This window comes from Mirounga leonina, unplaced genomic scaffold, assembly GCF_011800145.1.
Source record: "Mirounga leonina isolate KUSES-001 unplaced genomic scaffold, KU_Mleo_1.0 Mir_168, whole genome shotgun sequence".
Lineage (NCBI taxonomy): Eukaryota > Metazoa > Chordata > Mammalia > Carnivora > Phocidae > Mirounga > Mirounga leonina.
This window is the reverse complement of record NW_023270426.1, coordinates 48,452,986-48,472,863: the sequence shown is the minus strand read 5'-3', so window position 1 is coordinate 48,472,863 and position 19,878 is coordinate 48,452,986. Positions and strand designations below refer to the sequence as shown.

At 43.6% G+C, this 19,878-nt stretch overlaps 1 protein-coding gene across 9 annotated transcripts in view; it reads right to left on the bottom strand.

Annotated features, from left to right (window-relative positions):
* The window catches only part of PDE8B (phosphodiesterase 8B), a 239,340-nt gene that overhangs the window by 172,525 nt on the left and 46,937 nt on the right, over positions 1 to 19,878 (bottom strand). Inside the window, exon 1 of one of the 9 annotated variants that reach the window (XM_035014697.1) lies at positions 1,886 to 2,023. The exons of the other annotated variants lie outside the window; for them this stretch is intronic. The gene's annotated coding sequence lies outside the window, so the exon portion shown is untranslated. Of the gene's footprint in view, positions 1 to 1,885; positions 2,024 to 19,878 lie in introns of those variants that run through there. 9 annotated transcript variants of the gene reach the window in all.

The window sequence follows — 19,878 nt, the reverse complement described above, 5'->3', positions numbered from 1 at the left end:
GAAAATGGAAAGGTTGAAATAGGAATTATCTACTCAAATTCTAAATGCTTTGAAGATGGTAACAGAGAAATTAAGGGAGATGTTGATCCAAAATGGTTTTTTACCAAAGCACCAGCTATCAACGGTTCCAAAAAAAAAAACTTCTCACACCTCAAAAGCTACCTCTTCCAGGAGGGAGGATGAAATAGTTATAGCTACCCCTCTTCCAAACAGAGTATCAACACCTTTCTACTCATTCCCAAAAGAGGAAATGGGCAGATCCAAAAGTATCTTCCTCAAACAAACACAATTAACAGGGCCACCAATCTTGCTGCATCCAAATCAGAATAGGGAATTGCAACTCTAATAATGAGAAACTAGGAAATTAGGACCAATTCACAATAAGGACAATGAAAAATACTGAACAAGGTATTATAAAGCATCCTCTCAAAGGCCTCAAAGAAGTATCAATATAGTGAGGAATTACCAGGCCAAACTCTAGAAGATGAGAACCCAGTTGGGTAAGTGTACTATCCAGGAGTATTTCCTAATTTAAAACAAAGTTGTGAAACTGAGCTTCTCATTTTAAAAGATTCAAGGGGAAAAGGAAACTAAAGCGAAGGCTAGGGGCCACCAAAGGTGGAGAATGTAGTGAACGACTACAGGGTTCATCTGTGGCCCCAAAGGGGAAAAGAGTGAGCTGAAGCAAACCAGCCCTTGGGCAGACTCGAAGCCTGCACCAACTAGGTCATCCGGGGAACCTCAAGCCTTGAGCTCAGATTACGCCAGTCAGCACCACAACCACCGACCCTTGGCAGAAGCCAAAGAAAGGCTCTGAAGGATAACCAGGCACGTGTGACAATATAAATGAGAACCCATACAACCAAGAGAAATAGAGACAGCCTCCACATTTTCAAATTAACAGATACAGATGGTAATACAACGGTACTTACACCATTCAAAGATACTGAAAGCAAAGCCTGAAATTTTCAGAAGAGAATTGAAAATTGTATTTTAAAAAGCGATTTGGTAGACTTGAAAAAGAACCGAATAAAAATTCTAGAACTAAGGAAAAAAGTAATCAAAATTCATAAATCAGTGGAAAGATTTAACAGCAGATAAGCTACAAATGAACAGAGAATTCCTAAACCAAATGATGTCAGAGAAACTACCCAGAATGTATCACAGAAAGACAAAACGATGGAAGAGCAAGAGACATGGGGTAGAGAAAGTCCAACATGTATTTACTTGGAGTTCAAGAGGATAAAAAGGAGTTCAAGAGGATAAAAAGATGAGGGAGAAGCATCACGTGAAGCAGTCAAAGCTGAGGGTATTTTAGAACCACTGAAAGACATCAATCCATGGACTTAGAAGGACTAACAATTCCCAAGCAATCTAAATAAGAAGAAGTCCACACCTACACACATCACAATGACACTGTAGAAAACCAAAACCAAAAAGAAAAATCTTAAGAGCAGCCAGAGGAAAAAATACAGATGACCTTCAAATGAATCACCCTCAGAATAGATACTTCTCAGCAGCAAGAGGGGAAGCCAGGAGACAGTGGAGTGATATCTTCAGTGTGCTGAAAGAAAATAACCGCCAAACTAGAATTCCATATGCAGTGAAAATATGTTTCAAAAGGGATAGTGCAATAAGGATATTTTTAAACAAAAATAGAGTTTGCCAGCGAGGACCCACACCAAAAGGAATAGGGGTGCTCTCCAGGCAGAAGAAAAATGGTCCCAGGTGGAAGGAATGCAAGAAATAACAAACAAAAAGGGACACAGGTGGGTCAACCTCAATAACATTGATTGCAAAATGCAGTAACATCTCAAGAGGCTTAACATGTCCAGGGAAACAACACATAAGACGACAATAGCGTGTAAGCCAAACAGAGACAAACCTTCTGTGTTACCGGAGGCAGGAACGCTGCTGACTCACTTTACACTTTGGTAAGTTAGAGGTGCAAGCTCTATTTTCTCTGGTAACCAAGAAAAGACGAGAAACACGTTACTGGGAGGGAGAATCAAACGACTAAAAAAAAAAAAAAAACAAACCCCCAAAATGCAATCCATCTAAAAGAAGGCAAGAATGGAGGGAAATAAAACAGATGTAACAAACAGAAAACCAGAAAAAAAAAAAAGTGGTAGATTTAAACCCAAATGTATCAGTGATTACATTAAAATATAACTAGAATAAAAGAAAGGTGGTAATGGAATCACAGAGTTAGAATTAATAGGGGCTTTACAGCTATTCTGAACTCCAGATTTCACCTCTCTCTCCTGTTTAACCCTACTGCTATTAGGATAACATCTAAACTCCTTAAGCACTCCTCTTGTGAAGGGCTGCTCACCTTTCGTACCTCATTTTTCACCCCTGTTTGTGCTCCCACAGACACATGGGGCCAAGGGCCACCATATAGAACAGGGCAGCTAGCTGAGGGGCTGTGAAATGTTCAGTAAAATCTAAAAGACAACACAAACTTTGATGATATTGTATGTTTTGTGATTGCCTTGGTAAATTAAATTAATTACTTGAAATATCCTGATACTGGATAATTAACCTTGACCACTCATTGTGCCATTCCACAAGACCAGAATCACATGTGTTTCACTCATTTTGTATACTTTACACCAAAAAGAGTGCCTGGCACATAGTAGGTACCCAACAGTTGACGAATGAATGAACTACATTAATGTGGGTGCTGCCCAGCTAGTAACTCTCGTTGGCACACATTAACTTGCAAGTTATATAGATCAGAGCTAATGGCCTGAAGGCCTGAAGGTGCTAATACCAATGTTCTCAATCACCTCCGTATGTGATCATTCCCATGGCCATTACCATCCTAACTAATCCTCTATACATCTCATTATGGGCAAGGGCCTGTGCCTAGGAACTTTTCATATATTAAATTGCTGCATACGCCTAACAACCCTGCAAGGTAGGTACGATTACCATTCCCACTTTATAAATGAAGAAACCAAGGCACAGATAAGCTAGGGAAACTTGCCCAAGGCTACAGGACAAACAAATGGCAGAGCTGGGCTATGAACCTGGGTAGTCTGATTCCAAAGTCCACGCTCTTAGCTACTGTTGCCAAAAAGCCTCCCTAGTTATCAAACTGTCTATAAGCACCCATAATGCGGCTGAATGATGCTACTAAAGATGACTATTTAATCAAGAGGGCCCGTATTATGTACTTTCAGAACTTGACCGAGAAGGAAATGCACCTCGTGATGTTCAGCTAAAATACACTTGCAGAATCACGATACGGCTCCTGTAGCCTTTCCTATCTTCTCCTTGTACCTGCAAAGAGAGAACTCAGTGGCCTGGGAAACATGTCTTATTCTCCGGAGTTGTCAACAAAGCCCAAGCCCACCAATGACCCAGGCTGAGAAGTCAGTACAAAATGATTGTGAATGATCCAAAGCTACAAAGAGGCTGAGACCTCCCCACACCCCAACCCAACTGTTAGGTTGGAGAGGGAGCTATCATTGGGCAGACAAGGGTGCAGAAGTTACTGTCACATGGGAATACAGCCTCTGCTTCTACCCAGGGAAAGCCACACTCATGAAGATGGGAAGGCAATCCAACACCTCAAGAGGACTTGCTCTTTACACAGAGGTGGACATTTTACACAGAAGCATAGGACGCAGGGGAAGTGTTCCTGACCCAGGTCCCCCATCTTCACACAGCTCAGGGGCAGTAGGGCCTCCCTCGGCCCCTGAGTCACCAAAGACAGAGAAAGGCATCAACAGTGAGCAAGGATTTTCTGAATCATATGACCTTGTTTCAATGCCCAACTTTAAAAGAGAAAAATCTTCAACAAGGTGTTCGACCACTCTATTTGTTCATTTGAAAAAGGTTGCTGGTGAAGACAAAAGTATGACAAACCCACCTAAAGAATCTAGCACAGTCTAATAAAGAGGAGGCATGCCATAACTGAATTTCTTATTCCTCCTTCCAGTTTGACGACATGCCCATAGATGCAGGCCTGTCCCCTTCAATATTAGTCTTCTTGTGTTCTTTGTGCTTATGCTGTTCTTTTTGAAACAGAGGCAACTGAGAAAAGCTGTAACGTCATAATTGTGCAACGGGGACGTATGCGCACAGCCTGACCGCCAGAAGGAACTTCTGCACACTTCTTCTATGAGGCCTGCACCAACCTGTAATTGCTGCTGTTTTCACAAGCCTTCCTGTTGTCCAAAGAATCAGATCCAAGCCTGCAGACACTTTAGCCAAAGGACTTTTCTTACGTGCTGGGAAACTTGCCCTAAAAACGTTAATTCCTTTCATTCTCCCCAGTGGAAAATCAAGTGTTTCTCAAGTGGCATGCTTCCGGTGACCAAGAGCGAGCAGCCTTGATGGCTGAGAAGTCTGGATGCTGCTCCTGCCCCCCCCCCCCCCCCCCCAGCTCTCCTTACTCTGCATAGTAATTGCTGCAAATGTGGCATGCTGCATCCCACACAGTTCTGAGACATCCATTACTTCAGAAAATGCTGTCAGGTAAATTAAGGACAAAGACAAAACTTTAGTTCTAAATTTTCCTGCTTTCTCCTTGAGTTACAGCACTTTATTTTAAGCTCCTTTTTGCCACTTAGTAGATGCGGCCATTATGGGCCAGAAGATGTGCACGACACCCCTGAGCCGGTACAACCCCGCCTGAGAGTCAGGCAGCCCTTGACTCTGCCACTTGCAAGCCGTGTGGCCTTTCAACCTCTCAACTTCTCGGAGCCCGGTTTTCCTTACATCTCACAATAACACGACACAGCTGTGATGAGTAAGTGAAGTGTTTATGGTGTTACCTTTTGTACACAGAAAAGGATTAAATGCAGTTTTCCCTGTGATGAAAATATGGGCCATTATACCTGCTACTTATTCGGATAGACTGTATTAACTGCTAGCGGCACCATTTGGAGAATTCTGTGTGTGCTGTTGAAGATGTAAAGTCCTTGGCAGCCAGGTCCTAGTTCTATGGACAAATGAACGTGGGGAAGCCACGTGCCTTAGTCAGCAGAGGCTGCCTAACAAAAACCACAGACTGGGGGCTCAAACAACAGAAGTTTTTCTTGCAGTTCTGGAGGCTGGAAAGTCCAAGATCCAAGCGCCGGCAGATTCGGTTTCTGGTGAAACTCGTCTTCCTGACTCGCTGCCTTCTCGCTGTGTCCTCACAGGGTAAAGAGAAGAGTGAGCTCTCTGATGTCTCATCCAATACAGAGACTAATCCTACCTGATCAGGGCTCCACTCTTAGGACCACATTTAACCTCAGTCACCTCCATAAAAGCTCCATCTTCAAGTCACGGTGGGGGGTAGGGCTTCAACATATGAATTTGAGGGGGACATAATTCAGGGCCTAGCACCACGTTTGATGTGTCAGTTTCCAGAGGCTGTCTGGCCTAAGTAGGGATCCCTTTCCCCACAGATCCACAAGATTCTGCAAGTGCCTCTACCATGCTGTCTGGGTGACCTTCACAACTTTACTTCATTACAGCAGGTGCCCGTGGAATCTTTTTCTGCAGTGGTAATGTATACTGGGGGGAGGACGCTTTTGTCACCCAAGGCCAATGGTCATGTTGTGGATGAGGAATCAACTGACGCTCATGAAACAAGCTAATTTAATCTGGGGTTTTGATTTACTCTTTGAGGATATAAAGCATACCACTCACTATACAGTTGTGCTCTCTCCCTGTTCCCTGTCCAGCAAGGAAGCTCCTGGGGCCTCTGCACCATGACCAAACAATACTCACTGACGTTACCAATATTTTCTGGGGACTGACCACAAACCAGGTACTGTTCTAGGCCACTGGGATCCAACAGCGAATGACAAAGGCAACAGGCTCTGCCCTCACAGAGCTGGCAGTCTGGTTAATACTTACCACCCCCTAACTCGCCATCTTCGTGCTTAGTTTCAGAGTCAGAGCCAGGTTTGGAAGCCCAGCAAGGGACTGCTTGTGACTTTGGGACATCGCTTCTCTTCTCCGCACCTCTGTTTTCTCAGATGTACTACGGGGAAGAGCAGGTATGACCCAGGTATGCTGTAAACCCAAACAGTACCATGTGAGTAACATGCTTTGGATTTTTCTCTGTTTTTCTGCCTGTAACCTCAGACTTTCCTGCATGGGTCTCTGGACAGCATATTTTGGGGGTGGGGGAATCAGGCAGGCAAGGGGAGGGGCAGAAAGGACCTACAATTGTCTGACTCGGGATATGACTTCCACCTTTCTTAAAAGAAACCAGATCTCTCCAGAACGCTGGCCCCCAGGAAGGGACAGGGACACATTTTACCCTAGATTCAGGAGAGGGACTCCCTCCAGATGTACAGGACAACTCTGCAAGGATTTTGTAAGGATTAAGGATACGACGAGAACCCCTAGCCCAAGGCCTGGCACGTGGTACATGCTGCATTAAAGAGATACTGATGAATACATGAGACGGTCTCACACAGGACACACGAGTTCCCCACTGGACTAAGAGCCATGGCTGTGGCCCCACATGGCCATTGGGAATGCTGTCATGGTGACCTGACATGGAGGGAGGCCCATGTGAGAATAACACAGGCTGAGTTCGGGATCCTGAGGGCCCAGGCACCATTGCAGTGCTGACATCATGGCTCCCACATGGCGCCTGGAGCCGAGGCGGGAGCCTGGCGAAGAGGCTGGGGTAGGGAGCTGCTGGCCCAGGAGAAAGAAGGGAAATGTAGGCCTGTGTGTCGCTATGCTGGGGACGGAGGGTCTCCGGAGGTCTCAATTCTGAGGGCGGGAGGCTATCCAGAGAGGCCAAGTTTTGGGGGCTACTAGGGCTCTGCTGTACCCAGCCCAGAGAGACCTGTCCATGACACAAGAATGAACATTAACTATCTTTTCTGTGCATTATATTTATACAGAGAGCCCTGTTTACTTGTTTTACCTATAAATATAATCCTTATAACAACCTATGAGGGGGGACTATTGTTATCCCCATTTTACAGACACAGAAATGAAGGCACAGACGGGTTAAGGAACTTGCCCAAGGCCACACAGGTGGTAATCAGTCGAGTGGAAATCAAACCCAGAACCTGAGAAGCTCTTACGGGGAAGTTCATCATCCTGCTTGCTGCCTCCCTCTCCTCCATGAAGCTCAGTAACCACCCATAAGAAGCTCTTGGTTCTCCCGCCTCTTCCGGAAGAGCACGGGCTGGCTACATTTTCCTGTAAAGGCCCAGAGAGTAAATATTTTTGGCTTTGCGGGCCACTTGGTCCCCGTCACAACTACTCCACTCAGCCACTGCAGTGTGAAGTCAGCCGAAGACAATACGGAAATGAATGAGCATGGCTCTGTTTCAATAAAACATTATTTATGTTCACTGAGATTTGAATTCCATATAATTTTCACCTGTCACACACACAAAAAAACGTTCTCCTACTTTTTTGCCCACTATTTAAAAAACGGAGAAGTCTTTCTTAAGCTCTAAGCCATAAAAAAACAGGCGGCGAGTCAGATTTAGTCTGTGGCCCAAGCCCACACACGTCTGCAGTAGACGCACCTAAGTGTAGCTCTGCCTTTGTTTCCCCAACCCCCGACCTCGGATGGCTGGGGAGTCCCCACGAACAACCTAAGTTCCCTGCGCCCTGGGAGGCAGTCAGTTATGTACAGATCAAGAAGGTAGATCTGCAGATCAAGCATGCAGTGCAATAAATCCACCAAACGACCTAAAACACACCCTGTTTTTATATGAGGACCAGTTGAGGAGGAAACCAAAGAGGTGATGGGAGAGAGAAGGAGGGATACAAAATACAGTGGTAAAAACACAGATTTAGTCAGAATGACTTGGGTAAGTTAGGTAGCCTTAAGCCTCCATTTCCTCTTCCATGATATAGCCATCTCCTGAGGCTGCCTTGAAAATCAAAGGAGATAATATGGATGTAAGCACACACACAGCCTCCCCCATGGGATGAAGACCAAAGAGAAGGGGGAAATGAGGCAGGCCTAGGAGGCCCAAGGATGACCACCTCGCTCCACTGTCTGAGCTCCAACTTCCCAAAGGACAGGCCTTGTCTTCTTTATGATCAGAGAGACTCGGATGCTCAACGAGTAGTTGGTGGTGGTGACGATGAAGATGAGGAGGAGAAAGAAGATGAGGAGGAGGATGTTACCCACATGCCTCTTAAGAGAATCTGATGTTTTGCATATAAAGTCACTGAAAAGTTACAAAGCTTTTTGATGGAGTCCCCCCTCATAGAGTGTTATAAGGATTATATTTATAGGTAGAACAAGTAAACAGGGCTCTGGTTTCAATTTGACTGGTATTTTAACAGAAAACTTGTAACAGAAAGGGTTGATGTCTTTCCTAAAATCTCACTAGTAAAATCTAATCACAATAAACTGGATCTCCAAATCGTACTTACTATTTTGGATTAGAAACGGACCTAGCTTCTTTCAAGGGTTTACACATGGCTTAATTCCAGACAGCTCTGGACCGCCCACGATTTTGTTTGTTTTCATCTAATATCCTCCGCAACTAGTAATCTTTGAAACACTTTAAAACATGGGCATGTAGACGAAATATGTTTCGCTCATATCGGTTATCGTCTCCTTAAGCACCTTTGCTAATGACACCTGGTCATCTCTCTTTTCTCCAATTCTCTCTATAATTAAAGGGTCTGCGCCCATGTTTTCTCTCCTTTGCTGGATAACTTTAGTGTGGGAAACAATATCCAATCTTTCTGAAATTAAAATTCCCACTACGAATGAAAATAGCCCCATCTTTTATCCCTGTGTGATTTAGAAACTTTCCACCTGTCTCTGTAACACACACAGGCTCCTCCAGCTTCAGATCTTTTGCGAAGGTCTCGGGTGAGGTTAAACATGTTCCTATTCAGAGCTCTCATTCTTGTAATAACCCAGGCTCGTCTCTCCAGAATGCTCTTCTACTTGGGTGGCTTTTAAAGCGTGTTTATTTATCGCTGCTACTGGTCCATTATCCCCCGGGAACACAGTGTCGTATAGGGGGGTCCTTGAGCTGGAGAACACAATGCAGCACTTGGATGTCAGTCTATCCAAGTGCATCCAAATTTAAGTAGTTTTGTTTTCCTTCACCAGTACTTTTTCTGTGATTCTTCCATTTCACAAGCTCTCCAGGGACAGCACAGAAGTCAAAATGAAGCTATTTTTTGCATTTTGTTTTAGTCATTCAACTGAGAGTTTTTCAGAAGGGCAATTTAAGTTTTAATTAAAACTTTGGGCTCACAGGAAGGCTTGTAGACTGGATTCTACTCATATATAAATCAGCTTAGCCCACAGTATAACCTAGTGTGCTTCTGCCTTTTCACTGGTCAAATAATCCTATACCAACATCTTCTGCATCACTGGGGGCTAGTTATTAAAAATTTGCAGTAAATTATGCAGTTTAAAATGTTATACCCACGGGGCACCTGGGTGGCTCAGTCGGTTAAGCGTCTGCCTTCGGCTCAGGTCATGATCCCAGGGTCCTGGGATCGAGCCCCGCATCGGGCTCCCTGCTCCGTGGGAAGCCTGCTTCTCCCTCTCCCACTCCCCCTGCTTGTGTTCCTTCTCTCGCTGTGTCTGTCAAATAAATAAATAAAATCTTAAAATAAAATAAAATAAAATAAAATAAAATGTTATACCCACATTTAAATTATTCAAAAGCATCTGAATTTCAATTAACTAAGTAAACAATTATTTATTGCCCATTTTATGCAGAAGACCAATAAGCATGTAAAAAGGAATAAAGAAAAATATAGAATTCTTACCTCCAAGAGCTTCCTCATTTGCATTTTTACAAAATAAAAATATTTTGCCTTTCAAATACAGATTTCCAAATAAGGAGGAATAAAATATTTAAGAAGACTTTTGAATAATACATACTTACAACCAAGCAGCATTTTGATAAATATGTTTACAAAACTTCTTAGGAAGTGATCAAACTGTTATTCATTTCAGTAAACACATACTGATTTTTTATTATAAAAATGGAAGATGAAGAAGAGAAGAGTAAGACAGATGCAAATAAGAACCGCAATCAACAGGGATGCCTGAGTGGCTCAGTGGGTTAAGCGACTGCCTTCGGCTCAGGTCATGATCCCAGGGTCCTCGGATCGAGTCCCGCATCGGGCTCCTTGCTCAGCGGGGAGACTGCATCTCCCTCTGCCTGCCGCTCTATCTTTCTCTCTCTCTGACAAATAAATAAAATAAACTATTAAAAAAAAAAAAAGAATTGCAATCAAGAGAGGAAATAACAGCCCTTGAAAAGAAAGACGTCTTTGTCCAGGACACTCACTAGTACACCACATTTGGAGGGGCAGCTCTTGGGTGAAACATCCAGAGAGGCTTACCATTAACTCCACTACATACACACCACTGCTCTTCTTTGGTAAGTACTGACAGTAACTCATGATAACATTCAAATATTTATTCAAATGCTTTCATTAGCAGAAATATGGTTCAAAGCATATTGCTCTTGAAACTCAAGAAAGAACGTTACCTGATGTTCAATATGAACTGAAATACTGAGAGGAGGAAAGTAGTTAGATGCCATATATTTAAACAGATTGAAAGTAATTTGAGGCAGTAAATCGGCATAATCACTTACTTATGTCACAAACAATCATATAAAAATAATTGCTAATATTTATTAAGCAGCATATGAAGAACATTACCTACATTACCTCATTGAATCACACAGCAACTGTGTCATGGAAACACTATGATTATTATCCATTTTACCCATGAAGAAACGGAGGTTAGGGACATTCAGTAGCTTGACCAAGGTCGCACAGTTATTAAGTAACGAAGCCAAGACTGGAGTTCAAGTATGTCTAATGGCAAGGCCAGCTCCCAACCACCTTCCCTGACTCTCTCATGGGATAAGGTGTTCTTAAAGCAAGTTCACATTAGCCATTTGATGATTTCTCTAGGGAAATGGGAAAGCTACATTGATTTGCTAAAGAAACCACAAGCATCTGGCCAACTTGCATTTCAGATTTTGCTTTTAAAGTTTCCAAAGTTGTCATTTAAAAAACAGAGCTGCTGTAGCTGCTAAAATGCCTCTGGAAAAAACACCAGCAAGAACCCACCGCCTTGCTCACCATCACTACAAACAGCAACAGAATGCTTTCTTATGGTTCAAATCCTTCCTTAACTTGATCCAACACCAAACTCATGCATGGCGCATGCCAATGAGCCTCCTATAAAGCAGCCGGAGGTTCTGGTTCTGGGTAAGATGGAGTGACCACATTCCATTCTGTCTCTCTAACCAAATGCAATTATAAAACCTGGAAAAAAATGCATGGAGCAGTTAATTGAGAACCTTGAAAAGTAAATACTAGCAGGTGGATTGGAGAAGACAACCAGAAATCAAAGTATCCTCAAACTAGTGGTGAGTTGATCATTTTTTCCTCACTGGTATCCCTTGGCCTGTATCCAATGCAGTCTGAAAACCATTAGCGCTCTCAAAACAAGCTCCAGAAGACGCTCTAGTTCTGGCTCAAGGAATGGGAAAGAGGTTTCCTCAAACTTGCAGGAGGGTGGGGGAGAGGTTTCCCATTTTTTAAAACTCTTTCTTCATTCTCTCATGTCCCAGCCTTCAAGCGATCCTGTGAAAGCAACAGAAGGAAACGAAAACTCTAAAGAAAGAAAATGTTTCTCTCAAATCAGAGAAGCTGTGGTCTGGAGAAGGTGTTACCATTAATCTTTTTCCTCCCTCCACTCTCTCATCACTTGGCTCCAAATGTGTCCACAGTTATGGAAAGTGTGCAGCAGAGTAAGGTGAAGAAAGGCCCAGAGCTCTGGCTGGAGGACCAAGAAGGGGAGCTCTAGAGAGCTAAAAAGAAAATACCAAGAGTTGCAAAGAAGGAAGAGCTTGGCAAAGCAAAACCATAAAGCTGTGTATGTACTCTTGGGGTCACCTCCACGTTGCACACACATGGATCTCATGCTAAACAGCATACCATGGACTTTGACAAGTAAGTAATTAATGAGACAAATCTCCTCCCAGGTCACAGAACGGCCACTGGGTGGCATCCACACCAGTCTGTGCAAAGAGCACTGTAAAGTCTTTGAACATGGAACTCATATGGAAACCACAACTCGCAGAAGACAAATAGGAATTTGTAGCCTGACCCCAACCGGGTTGATTCCCTGCTGAAGCAAAAATATCAAGATTCACCATAAGATTTAATCAAGATACGAAGTCCAATAATACAATCCAAAATTCCTAGACTTAAGAACCAGGGAAGTGACAACTTGCATGGGAAAAGATAATCAAAAGATGCAAACATCTAGATGACAAAGATGCTAGAATGATCTAACAAAGACTTTAAAGCAACTATTATAAATATAGTCCAATAAGGGTTAACAACACTTGAAACAAATAGAAAGGTAGAAAGTCTCAGCAAAGAAGAGAAGATAAAAAGAAGAACCAAATGAAACCAAATGAAAATTTTAAAATGTAAAGAATAACCAAAGTGAAAAACTAACTATATTGGTTCAATATTACAATGGAGATCAAGGAAACAGTCAATGAACTTACAGATAGATCAAGACAAATTATCCAATCTGAACAGCAGAGAGAAAAGACTGAATAAAAGATGAATAGCACAGGGGTGCCTGGCTGACTCAGTCAGTTACGCATCTGCCTTTGGCTCAGGTCGTGATCCCAGGGTTCTGGGATCGAGCCCCACGTCAGGCTCCCCGCTCAGCAGGGAGTTTGCTTCTCCCTCTGCCCCTCACCTCTCCAAGCTCATGCTCTCTCTCTCTCTCTCAAATAAATCTTAGAAAAAATGAATAGCACAATAACACACAGAATATCATGTCACTGGAGTTTGAAAGGAGAGGAGAAAAAGAATTTGAAGAAATAACAGTTGAAAGCTTCCCCGTTTTAGTGAATTTTGGTGAAACCTACATATTCAAGAAGCTTAGCAAACTACTACTACTACACAGAAAAGCAGCAAGGATGTGGACAAACTGAATGACACCATCAAACAGCTGAAACTAACTGATGTTTATAGAACATGTGCCCCAGCAGACATCATCCCGTTTCTTTCCTTTCCTTTGCAGGAAAACTTCCCAATACTGGTCTTCATCTTACTTGATCTATTAGCAGCATACACTATGGTTGATCACTCACTCTTCTTTGCAACATTACTTTTCACTTGGCTTTCAGGTCACCATACTCTCTTCCTCCTATGCAGTGGTCACTGATGCTCAGGCACTGGATTTCTCCTCATCAACCCCATCTCTAAGTGCTGGGTGCCTCAGGACATAGTCTAGTTCTTGTATCTTCCTTCTGTGTACACTCACTCCTTTGGTGACTCCATCCCAGTTCAGAGCTTTAAGTGTCATCTATGTAGTGATTACCCTCAAATTTATGTCTACAGGTAGGACTTTGCCCCTGAGCCCCAAACCTGTATATTCCACAGTCATTGCAACCTCTCCACAGAGATATCCAAAAGACAACTCTAATTGAACATATTCAAAACTGGTCTAGCCATTATCATCTCTTCTTCAAAAAGTACTATTCGCCACCTCAGTGATTTTGAATTACTCAAGGCAAAAACTTTAGTTTACTCATGGCTCTTTTTCTCAGCATAGAGGCAATAAAATGTAATAGTCAAAAACAGACTCTGGATCTGGACCACCTAGATTAGAATCCTATTTTCATCACTAACTGGGCTGTGACACTGCACAAATTACCTAAACTTTCAGTGCCTCAGTTTTTCACAGCTATGGGATGGGGATAATAATGGTACCTACTTGCTCCTAGATTCGTTACAGGAATTAATTGAACTAGTATGTGTAAAGTATTTAGTGAGCATATATGAACAGTGGCTATAACTTTTAGTATCATCACCATCACCATCTCATACTCGCACATTTCATCCATCAAAAATTATGTCACCTGTGTCTTCAAAATATATTTGGCATTTGACTACTGCTTACTACCTTTGCCGCTACCAATGTCAACCAAGCCATTGACATTTCTCTCCTCAATTATTCCAAGGAGCTCCTAACTTGTCTCTTTCAGGCTGTTCTCAATGCAGCAGGCAGAACAATCCCAGTAAAATAAATCACTCATCTGGTCAGAACTCTCCAGTGGCCCCTGTCTGGTTTAAAGCAAACATCAGAGTCTTCACACCACACGAAACTGACACACGATGTGCCCACCCTTCCCCTTGCTGCCCTTCACTCCCCGTTCCCTCTCATGGGTTCCACTTCCCAAACGCAGGCCTGCTCGTGGTTCTCTGCAAATGCAAACATGTTTTAGGCTCTGGGACTCCCTCTAAGATACTCTTCCTCCAGGTATCCACATGGCTTTCTCCCTCTCTCTTTCAAGTCTTATCTCAAAACTCACCTTCCTGGAAGACCCTCCCTGGCTAAACTTCACAGCAGTGTAGAGCCCACAGTCAGCCAGCCTGGGTTCCAATCCTGACCTTGCCACTTCCTGGTGGTGTGACTTTAAGTATGCTATTTACTCACTTTCTGGGCTTCAGGTTCCTCATCTTTAAAAGAATGATAGTGGAAACCTAATAAGGTTGTGAGGATTCAATAAATTCGCTAAGCAATTAAATTGCTTAGAACAGTGCCTGGTACACGGTGAGTCTGTCATATTTATTAAATCTAAGAAGCTATGCATTATAAGACACACCCATTATTTTACCTGCCACTTAATGAAATAGTGTCAATTGAAGGAGCAGATATCGTCAATTATAAGGTGCATCCCAATTTTAGAGCTGCAGAAATGTTTTTGAAAAAGTGCATTTTAACATCAATGAAATCGATAGCTATTTTATAAGGTCATTTCCTTTCCCCTTCCCTGAATTTTCTTCCTCCCTGACACGCATCACTAACATACTTGTCTTAGTCAGTTCAGGATGCTGTAACAAAGTACCATGAACTAGGTGGCTTAAAACAACAGACATTTATTTCTCAGTTCTAGAGGCTAGAAGTCCTAGATCAGGGTGCCAGCACGGTCAAGTTCTGATGAGAGTGCCCTTCCAGGTTGCAGACTGCGGACTCCTCATTGTGTCCTCATATGGCAGAGAAAAGGTGAGGGAGCTCTCTGGGGTCTCTTTGATAAGGACACTAATCCCTTTCATGAGGGCTCCACCACATGACCTAATCAACCAACCAAAAGCTCTATCTCCTAATGCCATCCCATTGGGGATTAGAATTTCAACATATGAATGGGGGTGGGGTGGAATTTAGTCCATAGCAACATTTCTACGTCACTTACTTGTTTTTTTATTGGTAGTCTCCCCAACTAGAATGTAGGCTCTAAGAAGACAGGACCTTTTGCCTTTTTTTTTTTTTCTTTTGCTGCTATAACTGAGTATCTTGAGCATTACCTGACACATATTAGGCCCCCAGCCAATAAGTGCTGAACAAATAAATTAATGAAAGTGTAAGTGAAAAAAGAGAATATGAGGAAATGTTTCTTACTAGTAAGAAGATAAACACAGTATTTCAAGATTTGTTTAATGAATGGATGAAAATGGTGAATGAATTACAACACAAGCTGCATAAGAGCTTAAGGACTTTGTATTCCCTGGACCTAGGACATAGTTGGCACTCAACGGTTACTTGCTGCATAATGGACTGAATGAATGAATGCACTGCTTGCAGTCTCCTGGTCCTTGATCTGTAAGAGAGTGAGTCCCCAACAGGGAGAACATAAGCATAGCCCAGACTCTTATTCCCATGCTGGCAGGCCGAATGCTAAGGAACACATGGGAAATGGGGGTAAAATGCTGGACAGTTTTTACAGCAAAAGCTACTCTGAATACTTCTTCAATTGAATAATATACTAAAAGGCCAATGAATATAGCCAGTTTTTGGTCATGCCCCAACTTAGAGTTCACACATGCATGCACTCACGCACACACGCACACATACACCACCACCACCACCACACAAAGGTAGATACTGGAAGGAAGGGAGGGGCATGGGTTTATTCTGTGATAAAAGAGGGGCCCCGGGGCAGCTGTGGGACAAGGTAAATGACAACCCCTCGGCTTCTGTGGGGTTCCTCTGCGGGATAAAGGCTGTCGTAGTTAATGCTGAGGTCAGGAGGACTAAGGGTGGGCCTCAGATATGGGGGGAAGGGGGGCGATGACTAGAAAGGGATGGAATGATCACAAGCATTCACCAAGTGTCAGGCACTCCGCTGAGCACTCGCACATATACTTTCATCTAATTCTCACTCCTCCCAGAGCAAACGGGTATTACTCTTAACCCATGAAACAGAGGAGAAAACAGCCTAAGCAAGGCCACTGATTCTCGAAGATGAATATGCTGGGACGGTCTCAGCCTCACCTGTCTGGACTTTAGGGGTCTAAGAATCTTGAGGAGGACTGCGGAGGAGAAAGGACAAAGGTCAGACTGCTGCAGAGAAGCACTGGGTAGGGAAGGCCAGACTGAGGTCTCCAGTATACTGGACAAGAGCTGCCAGCACCTGAGGGCAAACCAGAGAGCCCAGCTTCAGAGTGGTCTCCCTGCTCATTCTCTTTTGTCATCCCTGAGTCTTTGGTGAAGTCCTCCTGAACGTGACAGTCTTGTCTCATCTCTGCTCTGGGGAAGCACAGACAGAACCTTAGGGGTGTGTGGCTTAGTCAGACTATTAGCGTAGGGAGGACGGCCCCACTCCCACCCTGAGGCCTGCTGGGGACAGAAGTAGCAGGGATCAAAGCAGAAACCAAAACTCTGTGGGATGGAGTCAAGAGCCACCGAGTCCTTCCAGGGCTAGGTTCTGGGGGCATTTTACCAACAAAGGTGGTAGTCCCGACAGAAGGTCAATCCTGGAAGGTCGTACAGAAACAATAAGTGTTCTGACTCTAATATTGGGGAAACAGCCAAAGGTATAAGAAGCAATCCACAAGAACACAGGGACCTCAGCAAGGGGATCCCAATATGGCTGCCAGATGGCATTCTCCTGGTTGTGGCCATTGCGGAGGGCCGAGGGCTATAGCTAGCCTTTGTCTTCAGCTCCTTAAAGGTACCTCCTGGCTCCTGACAATTCTTTTGTACATAATAGGTGTACCAGAAGTACCCCGCACAAAGTAGGTGTTCAGTACTACATACTAAATGAATGAATGAATGAAAATAGATTCGGGCCTTAAATGCCACTCAGTGAAGTGCTGATTTAAATTGGCTTGTTTCCATTATCAATCTGAAGACTCATGCCTAGAGTCAAACTTCTCCCCCTTAAATGCAAAAAAACCTCCAACCTACATTAAATTTGGAAATATTAATAAAAAATATTTTGAAAAGGTCTAAAACAAATGAGCAGATTTAATTCAATGCAGTACGAGTCTACTTCACGAACACGCACGCGCGCGCGCGCACACACACACACACACACGTAGCTGGAGGGTGAGGAATGGAACCCCAGGAGCTAAACCTCCGTGGAGGCAGATGAACTACTAAACACAGTATAAAGTCTCCTTCTAGTTCAATTCTTCTACCCTGACGAAGTACTTTCACTTGATAGTTTATCCTAATAAGCTAGCGATCAAGATACAGGCAGCATTCATCATACCTACAATGCTAGAAAGTTTTGTCCCTCATCCACAGAAGAAGGAAATATTTCTTCCTTGAGGGCCCTGAGAACCACCCCAGGAAGTCAGGGCAGGCTCTGTTCTGACATCTGCTCTGAGCGAATTGGGGTGTGTGTCCGGGTGTTTAACAGAGAGAGCAAGCCTAGGGCACCATTTCACCATAGTGAAAGCGCTATACTGTCACCTCTCAGCCTGCTCTTGGTGGAGGGGGCGTCCTGCGGGGGGTGAAGGGGAAGAAAGCCTAACCGACCAGGGAACCAAACCGGGGTAACCTTGCTGAGACTCACGGTGTGGGTGTGCTGCCTTCCACGTCACTGAGAAGCTCCTGAGCTGGGGTCAGTAATCGCACCCCACAGCAATAAGCCACAGGGTGAAATCATGGTTTTCTTACTCCAAACACAAGCAGGAAAACAAACTGATTTGCTCCCATCACTACATACAGCCAAGTCCCCAACCAACGTGAATTACGTTGCCAGGGAAATCTTCCCAGACAAAAGATTTGCTACTTACAGCAACATTCCCCTTAAAGTTATTGGTTTTTCTCATTACACTTTTTTATTATTATTTTTTTTATCCATTAACCCTGGATTACAGGGGGTTTTTTAATCATTAAAAGATAAATTAGTCAGACAAGGCAATGATGCCCTTGGTTTCCATGACAACGCTTCACAAAAAAGTTCAACCTGCTGCATCACCACAAAGCACTTTGAAAATCATTTCCTAGCAACCCCATAGGCACCCAGAGACACAGAGCTTCATTTGCCCTTTCCTCAGACCTGGGAGAATTACACCCATGACGACAGAGAAAACAGGTCACGCAGTTACCACAAACATTTCAAGTGGGTGTATTTCATCAGCGTATGGCGCAAAATAATTCCCAGCTATGTCTGCAGGGAGATGTGTGGCTTTCTGGACGTCTCTAACACTGCATCTTCCCCTCGGCGGTGGGCTACCAAAACGTTCCACTAAATTCCACCTGGGCTAATTTGATGTGAGGACAAGTGACCACCTTGGAATAATTCACAAATATCCATGCACTCCTCAGAAAAATCACCCTCTGCAGTCTGTAAGACACAGTCTAGCTCTCTGTGCCTCAGTGTTCACGCAGCGCAGTGGGATATTCCACTGTATGGAGGAAAATAAGGAAAAAATGCAAGTTTAAGAGACTTCGTAATGAAGTTTACCATCTAAAAGATAGGAAGTTTTTGCATACGTAAATGTGAAAAGCAGTGGAATTTTTTTAAAAATGATAAACGAACATTTTTCTCTACTTGCGATATTTCTCAAAGTCCTCCAAAATAACACCTTCTAAAATCACAGAAAATAGAATGTGCTCACTGTAAAATAGTTGGTTATTGTACAAATTGATTCTCCAGTTGCAAACCACCACCCCCTCGCACTGTCTGCTCTGCTCTGTGCTCTGCGAGGCTCACCTCTGAGGTCCGTACCCCAGGTCTCCCTTCCCAGCTCGCTTCACGGTGGATGCGTCCAATGGGAGGCACTGGCAGGGTAATGGAGGGTGGGGAGAGACAGAGGTTGGGTCCCTTCTTCCCCACTCCTCCCTGGCCTGGCAATAACTTGTGCTCGTAAACAATGCTCTTTCCTCTCCCAGCCCCTTGCCCTTTCCGCCCGAGGGCCGGTAAGGGGGCACCTCCCTGTCCCTTGTCTTTCCTAATCTCTGCTCATGCCTTTGTACCTAGAATCTCCATGGAAGTCTCTTCATGAGAATCAGCTGGGGTAAACTGTTTCCCCTGGGACCCTGACTGATGCAACTTTGACAACTGCAATCAGTTGAATTAACATGTAGCAAAATCTTTTGTCACACAGCTCCCTTTTGACATTATTACCATTATTATCATTCCTACCTTCTCTGATTATCATACAAAAGAAGCTAGTAAAGAAGGTTTGAAATTCTCATCTTATTTTAAAACCAAATCTGATTCATTTCACTATAACCTGGCAAGAACAGCCTAAAGAGAAACAGAATGTTTCCTTAGGAACTTTAGGTCCATCGACAAAGCAATGCTATTTAGTCAAACAAGAAGCAGGAAGAATTGGATAAGTAGGAAGGGAGGTTTCCACAGATCTTCCCCCAACCTTTTGAGGTGGGGGAGTCTTCATAGCCTGGCTTGTTTTGTTTGCTGTACTGCGAATCTCCATATTGTTAGCTGCATCCCGCATTCATATGAGCATGTAGAAAATGCATTCCAAAAAAACCACGCATGAATTTTGCATGAGCCACCTTTTGGGAATTATCTTTACCACCATTCCATCTAAATTAGCAAAACAAATATCAAGAACCAACACACACTGTGTGACTCATTGTGCCCAAACCAGAAAACCAGC